The 20,421-nt window shown below is 37.3% G+C and overlaps 1 long non-coding RNA gene across 1 annotated transcript in view; it reads right to left on the bottom strand.

Annotated features, from left to right (window-relative positions):
- Nucleotides 1-730: 730 nt before the first annotated feature.
- The window catches only part of LOC139144320 (uncharacterized), a 58,915-nt gene continuing 39,224 nt past the window's right edge, over nt 731-20,421 (bottom strand). Inside the window, exons 2-3 of the long non-coding RNA XR_011554804.1 lie at nt 14,900-14,994; nt 731-1,189 (exon numbers count right to left, since the gene is read on the bottom strand). This is a non-coding gene — a long non-coding RNA (uncharacterized lncRNA). The remainder of the gene's footprint in view (nt 1,190-14,899; nt 14,995-20,421) is intronic.

Below are 20,421 nucleotides of genomic sequence, written 5' to 3'. Positions count from 1 at the left end.
AAGAAATGAATGTGACTGTTTTATAGACCATCAACTGTATATTTGTGATTTTGCAACATGGGCATTTCACCAGACCTTTAATTGGATGGTTGGCAAGTCTCAACACCCAAGTTTTTGATTCACTGCTTTTTCCTGTTTGATATTAATGATTGACAACAGTTCAGGACATCTGGTTAAGCATAGAAAGTGTGCAATACATTCACAGCTCATTCAAAATACAGCCCATTCAAAATGTACTGTATTCAAACTTTAAGATTGACACTTTGAAATTCCTATCTTACAACTGACATGTCAACAATTTCATTAAAACAAAGAATGACTATTTAAAATATAAATATATGTAAAATGTCAAATATAATATATATATATATATATACGTATATATATATATACATATATATATATATGTATATATATATATATATATATATGTAATTTATGTTCACCTTTTGTTTTACCTATGTCGCGCGCCGGGGGGGGGTCACCCTGTTTTCAAAATTTGGAATGGGGGGGGTCACCCTGTTTTCAAAATTTGGAATAGGGGGGGTTCAGCCACTTTTTGACGTCGGCAAAAAATAATCCACCCGCCCCCCCAGGCCGAAGAAACTGACCAGTCCCTTAGTAACCATAAGAAGATCAATACTTAAAATACTCAAACATGAAAAGGGAAGAACAGTTGATGCACAGCAAAAAAAAATACGAAAAAGTACATGTAATAGTGTTCAGCAAAGGTAATTTTATTTATGAAATAGATATGGAATGTAGTTAGAGCTAAACACTATCTATTCTGGCAGAGTGGTGGCTAATTTGCATGAAATATATGTAATTGTTATGGTAATGAGTTTCTGTTGTTTACCAAAAATTAAAGAGTTGTGACCACAACTCTAATTGCTGTGGCAAAAACACTGCAGGCAACAACTTAAAGTACTGATACCTGTCATATAACAGTTAATGTTCTCATGAATGTATCAGCTTAAAATTGACACAAACAAATGATAGTGATTTGAGCAATCACAGCACAGAAAAGGCATGGTGTACCTGTTTGTCTCCAATCACAGCAACAAAGGCCAATTGGGTGTCAATAATAAGCCTCAACTTGACTTACCTGCGATTATCAAATTACTGTAACTCCATTAGGGGGTTTTCAGACTCATTTACTCCATACTTTGTTCTTAAATGCTTCCTTTCTCTTTTTTTGAGGGGAAAAAAAAAGAAATTGTTTCCATGTATATCGTGTACTGTCTTTAGGGTTGTAAACAGTATTGCCAGTATTACACATCATGTGTTATTCAGTTACTGTGATTGGCTGAGTTTCACTCACATGATACAGATCAACAAGTCATCGTTGATGACACAGTCCCCACTTGTTAATGGGTACTTTGATTACAGGTCCTCAGAGAGGATAGAGTCCTCTTCATTAGGTCTGTGATAAAAATACTTTTGAATGAATTCGCTTGATACATGTCTGAGTTGTAGTTCAGGACATGAAAAAATCGTAATGAAATGGCCACACGGTGGCCATATTGGATTGTATCACAAAACAAATAAATGTGCATATGTATGACATAGGTCAATGTCCTTGTAGCAAATTTGATTAAAATTGGTTGAGATATGCCTGAATTATGGCTTGTACATGAAAAAATCATAACAAAATGGCCGCACAGCAGCCATATTGGATCGTATCACAAAACAAATTAATGTGCATATGTATGACATTGGTCAATCTCCTTGTACCAACTTTGAATAAATTCCCTTGATACATGTCTGAGTTATGGTTCTGGACATGAAAAAATGTCATAAAATGGCCACATGGTGGCCATATTGGATCGTATCACAAAACAAATCAATGTGCATGTGCATGACATAGGTCAATGTACTTGTACCAAGTTTGAATAAAATTGGTTGAGTTACGCCTGAATTATGGCTCTGTACATGAAAAAATCGTAACAAAATGGCCGCACAGCGGCCATATTGGATCATATCACAAAAAAAATTGATATGCATAGCTATGACATTGGTCAATGTCCTTGTACCAACTTTAAATAAAATCTGTTGAAACATGCCTGAGTTATGGCTCTGTATATGAAAAAATCGTAACAAAATGGCCACACGGCGGCCATATTGGATCGTATCACAAAATAAATTGACGTGCATATCTATGACATTGGTCAATGTCCTTGTACCAACTTTGAATAAAATCAGTTGAAACATGCTTGAGTTGTGGCTCTGTACATGAAAAAATCGTAATAAAATGGCCGCCTGGCAGCCATATTGGATCGTATCACAAAACAAATTGACTTGCATATGTATGACATATGAAGTAATCCTTGTACCAAGTTTGAATGAAATCGCTCCAGGCATCTCTGAGATATCTGCGTGAACGGACGGACGGACGCATGGACGCACGCACGCACGCACACATACGCACGGACATGACCAAACCTAAAAGTCCCCCCCCAGACGGTGTCCTTTGGGACTAAAAAGTGATAGAACAGGCTTAGGTGATATAGCCATATAGCATGCACTGATATTGCCTGCTAATACATTCTGGAATACCGCATCATTTCTACGCATATCACATCATCACATACATTCGCTGGGTATTTTCTGTATAGCAATGACTTTTCATAAAGTATAAGAAATTATCTTGAATTGAAACGACAACATTAAGTACATTATACAAGAAATTCTTTAATAATATTTGTTAGTTTCAATGTCTTTTACCCATAGAGACTTACGAATGTCCAGTAACAGAAAATGGAGTTTCTGTGTTAGGATTTGAAACCTGCATTACATCAAGAAGGCTCAGTAAACCAAAAAAAAGAGTAAAATTACAAACCTGTTTTTTTATACCAATTATGAATCTTAGAAATGTTAAACCATTTAATGAATGTAAAGTTAGAACCACGATTGTCACAGACAATATGTACGATGTCTTCGATTAAGATATTAATTTAAGTTGACCTTCAATTTCATGTGACATTGCAATCGAGCAATAAATGGAATGTTTCACGTCTCGATCAATACTTGAATACTTTGGAAATAAAGTTTCAAAAACAAAAGTGTTTGTTTGGTATAATAAAATTAATGACACATGCTAGCACGGGCAAGATCACGATTTGTTGCCCATCTGAGGGTTGGTGTTCATGATGATAATAATTATGATGCCTAAGGCGAAATCTTACCCTCAGGTGCTGCGAACTGGTGAATTTCATTAATTTCACAAAATCATCACAAAACATGTTTTGAGGGCTGATAAACATATTTTACTTATTTTTGACCTTTACCTTAAATTTGGAGGGGAAGCTAGAGCTGTTCGTAACTGCCCCCCCCCCCCCACTGGCATACATGGAAAATGTACCCTCCTACTGAATTTTGATGCCCACTGCCCTCAAGTATCTATGGCCTGCCCCTCCCCACTCCCCACAATTCAAGCTCCCCACTGCCCTCTCCCCAGTACTGAAATTCCTAGACACCACAACAACCCACATCAACACAAAACCATGCCATCAACTAAAAGTATATCTTAGAACATAGCTCCCCTCTAGGTGATTAACCATCACTTTCAACCACGACTTTCCCCTCCCTTTACGTATTTTTCGGTACTCACTGTCAAAAAACTTTCTCCCCACACACTGAAAATAACAAAATTTCTTCCCCGCCCACAGTAAATATAGATTTTTGCTCCCAAGTGTTGATCTGAAAAACTGCACACGAACACATTTTTGCATGAACTGCCTAGTTGGCGGCACCTGTACCCCTCCCAGGGGTCTCATTAAGTTTTGAAGTAGGGGGCTAGAATGGAAATTTAGGCGGCTTGCAGCTGCCATGACCACAAAGCGGTTGTCGTCGGGGGAGGGTCCGGGAGCGGGTGTTCCCCCTCCCAGCCGAAGGCCGGAAACCCTGAAAAATGAGCTAAAATTTACTTTTTACAGTACAGCTTACAGTCACTTGAATTTCTAGTATTTTCAGGAGAAATGTCAGCAGTGTTCCAGGGCAATTCGTGTTCATATCATAAAAGCCATTTTCCTGGGAGATTAGGCCTAAATATGATAATTTATATTTAAAAATGATAAAATGTGGTAATGTTGACGATAATTTGAACACAGAAAACAAGTCTTTAGAGCCTCTATGCTTTTTTGAGGTAAACTATAATGATTCACTATTATTAATGATATAAATTTGATATGCAGATGATATTATACAGTGTTACATCTAGACAGGGGGATAGGGGATTCCCCCTCTGTTGAAATGTTGGCACCCCAAATTAATTTGTCAAGGACCACTCCCCCCCCCCCTTCCATGAAATGGTGCCAGTCACACCTTAGAGGTACAAGTAGAACACATGAACTGGTGAAATGCCCCCGAAATTTTCTGGAAAAGGGGGAAAATCCCCCTTGTTGATGCCATCCTGGATGAAACACTCATAATGTTATGCTTAAAATTAAGAACCCTGATGTTTGGTATGGAAATCTGTAGATGAAGAACTTTGATACCACTAGAGAGGTAAAAGGATAACTTATATAACGAATCATTACCATATTTCGCAAATAGAATCAAAGATCCTCAAGGTTGTTTGACTACATGGGTATGCAAAGTAAGAACCTTGATATAGGATGTGAAAATTTGCACGTTCAGAAGCGCACATTTGGATTTAACCTGACGATCACTTTTGAAGTAAATTTAGAGGTCTGATTGTATCGTAACCACTCTGGGCGACGTTCTTATTGGCGTCGATAGACCAAAGAGCAGTACATATCATACGTTCAGCTGGTTAAACTCCTTCATAATTACGCCTACCGCAGTGCAACGCACATCGGCTTACTAAAATTCCAACTGTAATCGGAAAATTTTCGTGAGAAAAAAATCCGGTCATTGGCTTCGAAAACAGTTTTAATCCACGTAATTATCCTTCTCTTGTTTCTTGGTCCACTTCAAAACCAAGGATCTTACAGCGAAGCTTGACCTTGCGATCGCTTTCGTCTTCCTTTGTTCATCGACCATTTTGAGTTGAGCTAACGACGGCCGACAGGTGTAGTATGCACGTTTTCATTAGCGTATATAAAGGTCACCAAATGAGAATCAGCAATTCAGGTAGCCAATAGAATCGTCAATTGCAATTACGATTTTTATTGAGGTAGTATACGCAAGACCGTGCTGCATCGTAGTACAAGGCGATCGTAGTAGTCGCTCGTCTTCTAAATTTTGTTTCACATACAAGCCGTTGAAAAGTTTGATTACACAGCTTGTGAAACTTGTCCGTATCATTTTAGAAGGTAAAAAATATTTTAGCTCTGAAAGAGTTCAATTTTCCAAAAAAGTAGCCGGCGAAATCGTGAGAGTAACCGGTCAATTTCGCTGGCTGCCGGCTCTTAATGAAACCCCTGCCTCCTAGAGTGTGTTATTATTTCAACGACCAATGGCTTCTAAATTGGCAGCCTATCTCCACTGCCATGAGGCAAACATGACTTAAAGCCCCAATAGCTGCAAATGTTTAATAAACCAATTTCAAAATATCCTTAGTTTTCCAAGAGTTTTCTTTGGATAAGACCCATTAGAGACTGAAAAAGTGTATAATGCTGCCATAAGTGTCAAAGTAAAGTGGCATGTAAATTCAAAGGTTTTAGATTTCCCGCCATTTTCAAAAACTAATCATATGACAGAGAAAATACAGATTACAAAAATAACATGTTGGCCATCCTGTGTTGTGCATTCAAGTAAATTGCATCATGCTTGTTTCTGGTATGATCACGATGTGTATGTGCAGGAAATACTGTTTATTGTATTATCCCGTGAGGGCGTCATTTTATGGGTGCGGCACCCGTTTATTATTTAAGCCTGTTAACACGTGTAGGCATGGTCTAAATCAGCGAGCAGTGATACTTCAATACACGTCCTTCAGTTAGCACATTTACACAAACCAACTTTGGTTAGAAAATAAAAACATCAAAATAATGCATAAAATTACTATTGGGGCTTTAATCAGAGTTAATTCTAGGACGCACCATTGCGCAATTCGCGCAATAAATTCTCTAATGGCCCTCATTTCTACGTTCGATATGCCACTAAGGGCGCAACATTTTATGAATGGGTCGATGACACAGAGTTCATGTAGTTCATACATTCGCGTAGCTCCCCGAAGGTCATTTCCTCAGTCATAGTGTGAAATATAAAACCCATCGACCTTTGCAATTAAATACCCAGTTCAGCATACATAATGGTGCATAGGAAGCTGGGTAGAAAGGACTGATGTAGGGGCAACGGTGTATTGGAGCCGTACGCATGTGGCATGGCCGATGAATGTAAACAACAGGACTGGCCGCTGCGTAATGGTCAAAAGCTAGTCGACACTCGGATTTTTAACGCCAGTATAGTTGAAGAACCCAGGGGATGATTGGGGGATCCCTTAAATTGAAGCGTTTGCAACGTCTACCGTCCATACAAACAAAATGTTGAACACTGCAAGGAAAGTATCCATGCTTGGCCGGCCAGATGATCGTTTTGAAGAGCAACACATTTTAGGTCAGACATATCTCGTTTTCTAGAGTAGCCAGGTCTATGCATAGAACAACACCGCTGTGTAAAACCCTTTGGTCAGAACCAATGATCGTAAATTTGCTAATACATACAAGTTATGTTTAAAAGTTGATGTTAAAAAGTTGATGTATAGATGGCCGATGAATGTAAACAACAGGACTGGCCGCTGCGTAATGGTCAAAAGCTAGTCGACACTCGGATTTTTAACGCCAGTATAGTTGATGAACCCAGGGGATGATTGGGGGATCCCTTAAATTGAAGCGTTTGCAACGTCTACCGTCCATACAAACAAAATGTTGAACACTGCAAGGAAAGTATCCATGCTTGGCCGGCCAGATGATCGTTTTGAAGAGCAACACATTTTAGGTCAGACATATCTCTTTTTCTAGAGTAGCCAGGTCTATGCATAGAACAACACCGCTGTGTAAAACCCTTTGGTCAGAACCAATGATCGTAAATTTGCTAATACATACAAGTTATGTTTAAAAGTTGATGTATAGATCACTTTATTTAGGTCGTACGGGTTACACTCTCGGGCTGTATCGGTAGTGTATGAGTATAATTGTCGATGCGTGCAAATCAAGGGCCACTCTCTGAGAAATCCTACCGGTGCGCTAAGCTTTGATCATGATCGTTTCCACAGTCCAAAAAAAATCACAGTCCCTAGCAATTTGTTGTTAAAGTCAAACATATCAATAATTCATCACATAAGTTACATAAATTGAATCAAACCAAACGGTTAGTTTGCTGTTGCCATTGTTGGGCCTGTTGCATACGTACAGGGGACAACTTTGCAGAAAGCTTGGTTGGTTACGGGGACCCAATCTCTAGTATTTAGTCGGGTCGGAAGGTAGGGTTCCCATGCACCCCATGGATGTATTTTTTTAACCTACATTTTTGTAATCCTTAGGGTCTATATTTAATGAATTTTGATGTTCCCAAAATCAAATCGTGTCCCATGGGTTTCATTTGGCGCCATCTTTGCCGCCATCTTGGCCGCCATCTTGGATTTCAACAATGGGGTAGGGGTCACGTATCTACCGCTCGACGGAAAGAGAAACAATACAATACTATAAACGTTACATTTTTTGAAAGCCAAGATCATGGCCTTTTCATTGATATATAACTTAATAGGGATTAATTAATATTCGAACATCGATTAGACTTTATAACGGCCATTGGCCGTAAATCGTAAAATTTGCTAAATTTCACACCCTATAATTAAGTTCCCGTTCCTCCAAACAATTTTTCATAAGGTATTTATATATTTTTTGGAAGAACTCAGTGCAATAAACAAGAAAAACAAGATTAAAAGTATGTGTCTTGAGATTTAGTGGGTGCATGAGCTTGTTTTCTTATTACGCGGTATGCCACATATCCGTGTGTAACATAAGGGGTAGGGGTAATGTTTCCCTTTCTGTTTCGAATCATTAATGATGAAACCATAAAAATGTTACATTTTTTGAAAGTGCTGCATCAGACCTTTCTAAAAATATATAGATTTATGGGGAAAAATTGCATATTTAAAAGTTACAAAGCTTAAACCTTTCGGTTTGTGTCGATTTTAAGTGATTTTTTAAGAACGAAATTACAACATATGGGGTAGGGGTAATGTTTCCCTTTCTGCCTCGAACCATGAATTACGAAACCATATAAATGTTACACTGTTTGAAAGCTCTGAAATTGGCCTTCCCAAACATGTATAGTTTCATTGGGAAAAGTCCATATTTAAAAGTTACAAAGCTTATGGCTTTCAGTTTGTGTAAATTTTAAGTGATTTTTTAAGGACGAAATTACAACATATGGGGTAGGGGTAATGTTTCCCTTTCTGCCTCGAGCCATGAATTATGAAACCATATAAATGTTATACTGTTTGAAAGCTCTGAAATTGGCCTTTCCAAACATGTATAGTTTTATTGGGAAAAATCCATATTTTAAAGTTACAAAGCTTAAGCCTTTCAGTTTGTGTCAATTTTAAGTCATTTTTTAAACAAAATTATAATATAAGGGGTAGGGGTAATGTTTCCCTTTCTGCCTTGAACCATGAATTATGAAACCATATAAACGTTATACCGTTTGAAAGTTCTGAAATTGGCCTTTTCAAACATGTATAGTTTTATTGGGAAAAGTCCATATTTTAAAGTTACAAAGCTTATGCCTTTCAGTTTGTGTCAATTCTAAGTGATTTTTTAAACAAAATTATAATATAAGGGGTAGGGGTAATGTTTCCCGTTCTGCCTTGAACCATGAATTATGAAACCATATAAATGTTATACTGTTTGAAAGCTCTGAAACGGGCCTTTCCAAACATGTATAGTTTTATCGGGGAAAGTTGCATATTTGAAAGTTACAAAGCTCAAACCTTTCAGTTTGTGTCAATTTTAAGTGATTTTTTGAACAAAATTATAATATAAGGGGTAGGGGTAATGTTTCCCGTTCTGCCTTGAACCATGAATTATGAAACCATATAAACGTTATACCGTTTGAAAGTTCTGAAATTGGCCTCTTCAAACATGTATAGTTTGATTGGGAAAAGTCCATATTTTAAAGTTACAAAGCTTATGCCTTTCAGTTTGTGTCAATTCTAAGTGATTTTTTAAACAAAAAATATAATATAAGGGGTAGGGGTAATGTTTCCCGTTCTGCCTTGAACCATGAATTATGAAACCATATAAATGTTATACTGTTCGAAAGCTCTGAAACGGGCCTTTTTAAACATGTATAGTTTTATCGGGGAAAGTTGCATATTTGAAAGTTACAAAGCTTAAACCTTTCAGTTTGTGTCAATTTTAAGTGATTTTTTGAACAAAATTATAATATAAGGGGTAGGGGTAATGTTTCCCGTTCTGCCTTGAGCCATGAATTATGAGACCATATAAATGTTATACTGTTTGAAAGCTCTGACATGGGTCTTTCCAAGCATGTATAGTTTTATTGGGGAAAATTGCATATTTGAAAGTTACAAAGCTTAAGCCGTGCAGTTTGTGTCAATTTTAAGTGATTTTTTGAACAATATGCACAAAACAGTTAGTCCATTGGCCAGGTATCGAAATCATCCCCTCTAAGGCATTTTACCTACTATGATTTTCTGTTAGCTAGTATTTTCAGCTGTCATAATCTGCTTATTTTCCATTTAACTGATGGTGTGTGAGAGTGTAACGACTTGTTTGTGAAGGGCTGTCACGCCCTCAGTAGTAAAATAGGAATGGGTTAGGGGTAACATATTTACCGCTAGTCGGAAACAAAAACAAAAAGTACCATAAACAATACATTCTTAGAAAGCCCAGATATAAGCTTTTTACTTTTATGATAATTATTCGACTTTAGATGACGCCAATATTCCGTATGTACATGGCGGTCAGCAGCTGAATCATTCACATAACGAACGTTGATATGGCCTGAAACTTCGGTAAATTCATTCAAGCAAACTCTTGTTTGATTAAGTTGATAGTTTTCCTTTCTTTTTTATTTCGAGTATTTGCCATGGCATGACTGAAACGAACCTTGAAACGGAGGCTGTACGTATCTATATTAGTCCGAGCCTGAGCGTGATCTGAGAGCAAACAGATCCGCAGATAATGCGAACAATCGCAACCGTTACCAACAGACTCATTATGCAGAGCCATGCCCCAAAACGCCCAACCAAACTTGGCACTAATCATGATCCCAGTCCATTTCGAGCCGGGCTTTAAGGGAAGTGCGGTGGCCTTTGAAAGACCCTTTGGTTTGGTTTTGTACCGTAGTATAGGAAGAAAACCCGACCTGTCGTCGTTGCTATGAATGTTTGTGTTGGTTTTAGCCTCTTTTTTTGCCTATTTGAAGAATCGTCTTTGCAGCCTTCCATCCTGCGTTCTGTGTAGCGAGTGTCTTCGATTGCTCTCTTAAGTCTGTGATGTACAACTGTCTTGAGTCCCGGTGCTTTATTGGGTGTAGAGGTAAATAGTTAGAGATCAGGGTGATAAATTGGTTGCCGCAGTGTCTTTCCAGGTGTTGCCACTTTTGAAGGAATTCAACTCTCGGTATTTTGCCTGGTAAGTATTCTTTAGGTGTACCTGTAGGCTACGTGGTACTGAATAGGGGCCACTTAGGTTTCAACACATTCGATACTCTTGGCTTTCGCTTATACCCCGTTGTATGAGTAACTGGGATCGGAAATGGGAAAGGCTCAATTAATATCCATCTTTGCTAATATTAATTCTCGTTTGGCTTGCAGATGGCCACCTCTACTTGTTTCGGTGAAAATTTGACTTTCAATTGGACAAAACATTGAGTATGACTTTCTTCTGTGTGTTATTTAGGCCTATGAAAAAATGAAAATTGCATACATATTGTTGTCAAATATCTCAAATCTTAGATTGTAAGAGATAGGCTTAGGCTTCCCTGTAATCATACAAATTAGTTAAATGGGAATTTATTGGAGTAGATTACAGTAATCGAAGAGAATGGTTGACACTATAGAAAGACTTATCTCGGATTGCAGGGACCTAACTATAAAAGAACAGCACAGAATACTTGCCGGATGTATTGACTGTTCATTTATAGTACAGGCTAGTACAACATGGAATGTAAAACATACAAATCAAAGAAGTGGCAAATTTTCTCAACTTTTAACAAAGTTTATATTCCATCATTACTATCAGGATTAGAATTTTCCCAATCTATAAATAAGCTATTACTTGATAACACCTTGATTCAGCATGACTAACATTTTGCATTTGCCACGCAACCAGCCATGCCCGTCCCTGAGATCGCGAACAATGCCTTTAACGAAGCTTTTGAACGCTTTTTTTGAATTGTGTAAGAATGTCCTCTCTGTTGAGTAGAATGTGTGAAGCCGTTGTCTAGCTCGCTTGACTCTGATGATTATGTTGACTTCTTTTTTCTCAGGTGCTGGTGGCTGATCTAACTCGAAAGTTAGATCAATCTAGTCTCTCTGATTCTATCATGCTGGGTATCTTCAAGCATTGACCCTAAAACGTCCGTTTGTAGGGTCTTTGCTTCAAAGACGTCAGGGTCTAACATTGGTTAAATGTCATCCATGATAAGAAACTAATGATAGATTCACTCACAAGGCATTTTAAACATTGAGGTGTCAATGGGAATATAAGCCTTTTTAGTCATTTTCTGAGGTTTGTCTAGCCTTTTTATTGCTTGGTTTAGAGAGTGTTTGTTCGCCTTCTGTTTACTATTTAGTTGCGTAATTTGAATGCGTTCTGTGACATTTGGCTTTTCGGGTTTTAGTTCCGGAATTATTTTGCTATTGAATTTTAGTACCCAGTCAAAAATGTAATCCTCATAGGGAGTATATAGTGTTCTGCGTTGTAAAATAATTTCGAAAAATTGGTTATGATCTCTTGTTTTCTGGTAAGGAAGGTAAATTGTTGTCGATCCATCTTATCTTATTATGGAGAAGCTATATTGTGGATTAATGTGTATGTGTTGTTTTCAGCGATAAAAGATTCTCTCGTGTTCCCGTGTGGTATTAAAAGTAACACTATTAATAGTGAGCTCTGATTTGCCCAGACGGTCACGTGACTGTGCATGTATTTACGATATACTGTAAAGTTGGCCATTCCCATCTCCAAAGTGGGTTTCTTTCACATTGTTTGTATTTTCATCACAAGTTTCAATATACTGATATAATATAGCGATAAACAACCCCTATAAGTTGGGTACACCACTCGAGCTCTGTTTTGACCATTTCACACCTTATACACACGACTGAAGTTCGTGCGTATATGTTGTTTACCGGTCGAAACCGTGTGGTATCCTTTCAGAGTGGTGCTTTATTGCTTATATATCTCTAGCGATACAATGGTTCTACTCCGGAATAAAAAGGACGCGATGCGTTCTACAGACTCAGTACGCCCAAATAATCATGTGATGCCAGTACAAACAAACCCACATGTGTACTAACGCGTATGGAAAAACACGTACGTCTGTGCGCGTTTGCGCACATGGCTTTGTTTGTACCGTGGTCCATTCGAATTCCGGGTTTGGCCTATTAAAGAAAAGGGATTTATTGTTGCTGCTGTCATATCATCTTTGCATGACGACTATGACATCCAATTTAGTGTTTGTGGGTTTGGAATATATAATTTTTGACATATTATAGCTGTTAACTTTCTTTCCCTAATTTGAGTTATTGAAATAAGTAAAACGTCTTTTATTAACCACCATTTTAGCTTTTTAGTGCTATTTAATGCCTATAGAGTATTTTTCTATGTTCCTTTTAACAAGTAAATGTCAGTAAAGTAACACAAACTTTTGAGTTTAGGCATTGTCACTTCATAATTTTTGAGTTTACCCCATCAAGCCATATCTTGTTGGAAAAACAACTGCGTTAGTGTTTAAGAGATATGATATTTATGTGGCTTCCTTATTCGCTGCGCTTGGTAGGAGAGGAAACATTACCCGTACCCCTATCCCTTAAATGTATATTATAGAGGGATGTACGGCATACCATATATTAGGTAAAGAACCGACGCACCCCATAAGTCTCAAGAAGATACACTCTTTTAATGTTTTTTACTTCTCTATTGCATTAAGTTCTTCCAAATGATATATAAATACATTGTAAAAATTGTTTGGAGGAACATGAACTTAATCATTGGGTTTGAAATTAAGCAAATTTTACAATTTACATTTCATGTCCGATATAAAATCTAATCGATGTTTGAATATCGATTATCCCCATTTAGTTGTATACCAATGGTAAGGGGATTATCTTGGCTTTCTAAGAATGTATTGCTTATGGTATTTTTTGTTTTTGTTTCCGACTAGCGGTAAATATGTTACCCCTAATCCATTCCTATTTTACTACTGAGGGCGTGACAGCCCTTCACAAACAAGTCGTTACACTCTCACACACCATCAGTTAAATGGAAAATAAGCAGATTATGACAGCTGAGAATACTAGCTAACAGAAAATCATAGTGGGTAAAATGCCTTAGAGAGGATGATTTCGATACCTGGTCAACGGACTAACTGTTTTGTGCATATTGTTCAAAAAATCACTTAAAATTGACACAAACTGCACGGCTTAAGCTTTGTAACTTTCACATATGCAACTTTCCCCAATGAAACTATACATGTTTGGAAAGGCCCATTTCAGAGCTTTCAAACAGTATAACATTTATATGGTTTTATAATTCATGGTTCAAGGCAGAACGGGAAACATTACCCCAACCTTTATATTATAATTTTGTTTAAAAAATCACTTAAAATTGACACAAACTGAAAGGCATAAGCTTTGTAACTTTAAAATATGGACCTTTCCCAATGAAACTATACATGTTTAGAAAGGCCAATTTCAGAGCTTTCAAACAGTATAACATTTATATGGTTTAATAATTCATGGTTCAAGGCAGAAAGGGAAACATTACCCCTACCCCATATGTTGTAATTTCGTTCTTAAAAAATCACTTAAAATCGACACAAACCGAAAGGTTTAAGCTTTGTAACTTTTAAATATGCAATTTTTCCCCATAAATCTATATATTTTTAGAAAGGTCTGATGCAGCACTTTCAAAAAATGTAACATTTTTATGGTTTCATCATTAATGATTCGAAACAGAAAGGGAAACATTACCCCTACCCCTTATGTTACACACGGATATGTGGCATACCGCGTAATAAGAAAACAAGCTCATGCACCCACTAAATCTCAAGACACATACTTTTAATCTTGTTTTTCTTGTTTATTGCACTGAGTTCTTCCAAAAAATATATAAATACCTTATGAAAAATTGTTTGGAGGAACGGGAACTTAATTATAGGGTGTGAAATTTAGCAAATTTTACGATTTACGGCCAATGGCCGTTATAAAGTCTAATCGATGTTCGAATATTAATTAATCCCTATTAAGTTATATATCAATGAAAAGGCCATGATCTTGGCTTTTCAAAAAATGTAACGTTTATAGTATTGTATTGTTTCTCTTTCCGTCGAGCGGTAGATACGTGACCCCTACCCCATTGTTGAAATCCAAGATGGCGGCCAAGATGGCGGCAAAGATGGCGCCAAATGAAACCCATGGGACACGATTTGATTTTGGGAACATCAAAATTCATTAAATATAGACCCTAAGGATTACAAAAATGTAGGTTAAAAAAATACATCCATGGGGTGCATGGGAACCCTACCTTCCGACTAGACTAATTCTCCTTTTCTTGACTTGATAGACTATACAAATTTTGCAGAAAATTCAGGGTTTTTACATGTGTGATGATGATGATGTCCTCGATTTTCTAAAATGGCCCCTTGGGACAGGAGTTGGGGCCCACACTGGCCCCTTGTTTTTACATCCTAGAATGAACACTGCTTAATGACACAGTATGGTGAAATAGTTTATAAAACTCACCTTTCAACACCTGCTGCTTCTATCTGACTTACACAGGTTGTGGTATAGGTTTTAGTTCGTGCCATTCCTAGTTCACATGGATCTTACCTAGAAACCTAATGAAGAGGCAAAATGCGAAATGTCTCAGAACTCCATGAAATCAAATATGGCCACTACACAGATAGACATCCAGTATAACAACAAAAAACATTTTTGCATTTATAAACTGGTGAGCATAAAAACATAAAATATTTAGCAGATAAATTAATGGGTAAGATAACATAAAATATATTTTGTTTCAAATTAAAATATTTCAAAATTACCAAGAAAAATGCAGAGGTAATGCCTTCGATAAGAAATCAGATTTTGGGTTTAGCATATGGATGGACATTGGAGAATAACCCTTACCGAAAATTATTTCTACTGCAAATTTGCCGTAAATTTGCTGCAAATCTGCAGCAAGCATATAGCTTGCAGGAAGGAGTTGCAGAAGTTTGCAGCTAGCTGTGACCCTCCTGCAAACCCTTAAGTCAGTTTGCAGCAAATTTGCGGTAAACGACTATGTTGCTGCAAATTTGCGGCAAACCAGGTTATTGCTGCAAATATGCAGCAACACATGATTGACATATTGCCCACTGTTTCATTACCAGGGAGTACACGCTACACACTGTGTACCGTTGCACTTTGTGACCAGTTATATGTAAGCAACACAAAATTGATCTTTCATTTATATTTTATGTTCATTTATTTCATAACAGACAATCCACTTTTTAAATTATAATAACTGGTAATGCTAGATAATGGACAGCTTCAGTTAAGCTGGTGAAAGCATTGCATGGATATAAGAGTGCATCTATAGTATATACTGTAGTGACACAATGTAATAAAAGTACCCTTTGACAATCCGGTTGGGTAAATTGTGGTTGGATCGAAAACTGAATTTTTAGGGAAACAAATTTTCAAAACAGGGACTTGTCTGTCTTGCAAGTTACACCCTGTATTTTCTGCGAATGATACCAAAATGCAAACAGTTTCGAACGAAATGTGCGTCTGATGATGGTCTGTAAGGACACGTTGTAGACTTTTGTTACTGCAAATCTGTACCTAATGTTTGGTTTAAGCAAGGACCCACTACTACCTCCAAACGGAGTAGTGGCTATGCTCCAAGCTATATATCCCATCAATATTAGTATACGGTACGTACAAAGCACTGCAGCTTACAGTCTGTGTCCCGTCGATGCCTCTAACAAAATCTCGCCTTCTAATAACATGGGTCGAGGTAAAAGGGTTTTGTCCATGTTTTCAGCGTTAGAGTTATATTGCCGAGCACAAATTTGAGGTTTAGGATTACACTCCATCCCGAGTCGCTGTACGAAAATTCAATGCGCTACTTTACCAACGTCCAACACGTCCTGTGTATCAGCTGCGCAAGCAGCCAACATGTTTTACACTCTCCCATGTCTCCGGTCACGGTTCATCAAGGTCAGTTCGCGCATTGATATTGATTCTTCGTGCTGAAAGAATTTTTACTCTCTTTTTAGTCTTTCTATGATAAAAATAACCATTTTCATTAAACTAATAAATTGAATGCTATACTAAGTATGAAATATAACGGATTGGTGCAGATGTAGAGTCAATTCCAGAGTTTAAAAAGGGGACTACACTATCAATCGCGTAATGATTTATAGATCGCACTTCTGTTATCGTCATGAGGCTTGATCAGCGCGAAGTTAGATTTTAGTATCAGTGTTACCGTGTCAGTTCACTCAGTGAGTGGTAAACCTCCTATACCTTCATGCAGGACGATTTTTTGAACTTTTACTCGATCTTGCTTCCAAATTTCATGATCTTGAGCTGCTTTTCGAATAATAATGATGATAACATGTAGAACTGAATAGAGAGAGGAATTTCATGTCCATAGTTCGAGTAAAACCAACTCCTCTGCTGCTAATTTCCCTTGTACACATTGCATTGAAACTCATACATTTGAATACCATTGCAGATGAACCAGTAATCATTGGCCAATTTATCACTTTTGATTTGATTACCTTTTTGAAGTTCAGTGAACTTGAGCTCCTCTCCTACCATAACTTGCCTGTCAGTGTTTTACAGTGTAAAAAGTCATCGTTGATGACACAGTCCCCACTTATTAATGGGTACTTTGATTGCAGGTCCTCAGAGAGGATAGAGTCTTCTTCATAAGGTCAGTGATAAAAATATTTCTGAATAAATTCGCTTGATACATGTCTGAGCTGTAGTTCAGGACATGAAAAAATCATAATGAAATGGCCACATGGCGGCCTTATTGGATCGTATCACAAAACAAATCAATGTGCATATGTATGACATAGGTCAATGTCCTTGTACCAACTTTCAATATATCGGTTGAGATATGTCTGAGTTATGGCTCTGTACATGAAAAAATCGTAACAAAATGGCCGCACGGTGGCCATATTGGATCGTATCACAAAACAAATTGATGTGCATAGCTATGACATTGGTCAATGTCCTTGTACCAACTTTGAATAAAATCTGTTGAAACATGTCTGAGTTATAGCTCTGTACATGAAAAAATCGTAATAAAATGGCTGCCTAGCGGCCATATTGGATCGTATCACAAAACAAATTGACGTGCATATGTAAGACATAGGTCAATGTCCTTGTAACAAGTTTGAATACAATCAGTTGAGATATGCCTGAGTTATGGCTCTGTACATGAAAAAAAATCAAAACAAAATGGCCACCAGGCGGCCATATTGGATTGTATCACAAAACAAATTGGTGTGCATATCTATGTCATTGGTCAATGTCCTTGTACCAACTTTGAATAAAATCAGTTGAAACATGCCTGAGTAATGGCTATATACATGAAAAAAATCGTAATAAAATGGCCACACGGCAGCCATATTGGATCGTATCACAAAACAAATCGACATGCATCTGTATGACATATGAAGTAATACTTGTAACAAGTTTGAATGAAATCGCTCCAGGCATCCCTGAGATATCTGCGTGAATGGATGGACACACGTATGCACACACGCACGCACGGACCCACATCGGAAATTACCAAACTTATAAGTCCCCCAGATGGTGTCCGTGGGGACTAAAACCATCTGCACAAAGTTTCATCAGATTTGGTACAGTTGTACCAGAAACAGCGCTCTAATCTCGAATTATGCAAATTAGACCTAATTATGCATGCCACACCAATATAAATGGACCTGCATATGTATGCCACAGTGTAGTATCCTTGTACCAAGTTTAAAAAGAATTGGCACAGGAATATCTCAGATATCTGCATTCATGAGCCCCTGTGCATGGACACAGCATTAATATTAATTTCATCCTTGAATGCCTGTGGATCATACCTGGGGACCCTGTGGATGAATATCGAATACAGGAAAGAAAACGGCCGTCACACAGCCATTTATGATCGAATCATTACAAAAATTAGCGTGCATATATATGTGATAAGGATTAATATAGGTACCAACTTTCAATGCAATCGCGCCCGGCATCGCTGAGAAATTTACGTGAACGAACGCACAGTCGTAAAATATAGGAAACAAAATTGATGTGCACATGTACAACATATAGAGTAATCTATGTACCAAGTTTGAATGGAATTGCTCTTAGCATCACTGAAAAATTAGCATGAACATACGCATCGACATCAAATACAGGAAACAAAATGGCTGCCAGACGGCGAAATTGAGTCGGATCGTAAAACAAATCAATGTGCATATGTATGGCATAGGTGATAATCCCTGTACCAAGTTTGAATGAAATCGCTCCAGGCATCTCTGAGATATCTGCGTGAACGGACGGACGCACGCACGCACGCACGCACGCACGCACACACGCACGCATGAACATGACCAAACCTATAAGTCCCCCCTGACGGTGTCCGTGGGGACTAACAAACATGATGAGCAAAGTGTGTAAATCGTTCAAAATTTTTGTTTTTTTCCATGCATTTTCAATATGCAGTGCAAACCCAAAATTCAAAGGATTGTTTTCAGTTGTGTAATTAGATTATTTTATTTTTTGCTTGTCATTTTATATCAGATGCCCTGAAAATATTTGCTGACATTGAGGGTGTTTGCTGTCAGGAGTCCAGTGCACTCTTCAGAACTAGATCAAGAGAGTGTGGAAACTGGAGATTTTTCAGATGAGGCAGTTGCGGAAAGTGGAAATATGAATTTGGAAGAAAGAGTTCACTCTTTAGAAGTAGACGTAGACAGTGTTGAAGCTGGAGATTTTCCAATGAGGCAGTTGCCGGACAAAGTGAAAACACCGATGCAGCCGAAAGAGTCGAGGGGGAAGTCAAGAGAGTATCTTACAGCTGTGAGATATGTGACAAGGTCTACCAATCAACAAGCGACCTAGCGGCCGATATAGCTCCGCTGTATTTATGTAGAGAATAACTATTTTTGACACATGTTGATGAAGAAGGTGGAAATCTTTGATAGCTCAATGCAGTGGCCAGAAAAAAGTGGCTAAAAGCTGCAAAAAACACAATTGAAGATTTCATCATACTTTGAATGTATCACATCAGATCATCCCCCAAGAACATGTCAACCAAAGCTATCTCGGATGAGTAGTTTTTTGAGAATAAAATTTTCTGACCAAAAATGGCAACAATGCCCCAAAAATAAAAATCACAGATTTCATCATAATTTCAAAAGATCAAATTTAGTTCATCTATAGAAACCTGTATACCAAATTTCAAAGCTGTTAGACCAGTACTTTTTGAGAAACACATTTTTGACCAAAAATGGAAAAAATTGCCCCAAAAATACAAAATTGCAGATTTCATCATAATTTCAATAAATAAAATTTAGTTCATCTACAGAAACCTGTATACCAAATTTCAAAGCTATCAGATGAGTAATTTTGGAAATACACATTTTTTGACCAAAAATGGCAAATATTGCCCCAAAAATATAAAATTACAGATTAATCAGAAATTCAATATATATTACTTAGCTCATCTGTAGAAACCTTTACACCAATTTTCAAAGCTATCAGAATGGTACTTTTTGAGAAACACATTTTTTGACCAAAAATTGCAAAAATCGCCCCAATTACAAAATTGCAATTTTCATCATAATTTCAATAAATATCAATAAGGTGATCTGTAGGAACCTGTATACCAAATTTCAAAGCTATCAGATGAGTAGTTTTGGAAATACACATTTTTTGACTGAAATTGGCAAAAATTGCCCAAAAAATGCAAAAGTAGATATCTCATCAGAAATTCAATATATATTACTTAGTTCATCAATATCTGATCTGTAGGAACCTGTATACCAAATTGCAAAGCTATCAGATGAGTAGTTTTGGAAAGACACATTTTTTGACCAAAAATGGCAAAATTTGCCCAAAAAATACAAAATCACAGATCTCATCAGAAATTCAATATATATTACTAAGTTCATCAATACAAACCTGTACACCAAATTTCAAAACTATCAGTTGAGTAATTTATGAGAAATACATTTTTTGACCAAAAATGGCAAAAATTGCCTTAAAAATGC

This window comes from Ptychodera flava, chromosome 11 (assembly GCF_041260155.1).
Source record: "Ptychodera flava strain L36383 chromosome 11, AS_Pfla_20210202, whole genome shotgun sequence".
In the NCBI taxonomy this organism is placed as follows: domain Eukaryota; kingdom Metazoa; phylum Hemichordata; class Enteropneusta; family Ptychoderidae; genus Ptychodera; species Ptychodera flava.
This window is presented reverse-complemented; position numbering and strand designations above follow the sequence as displayed.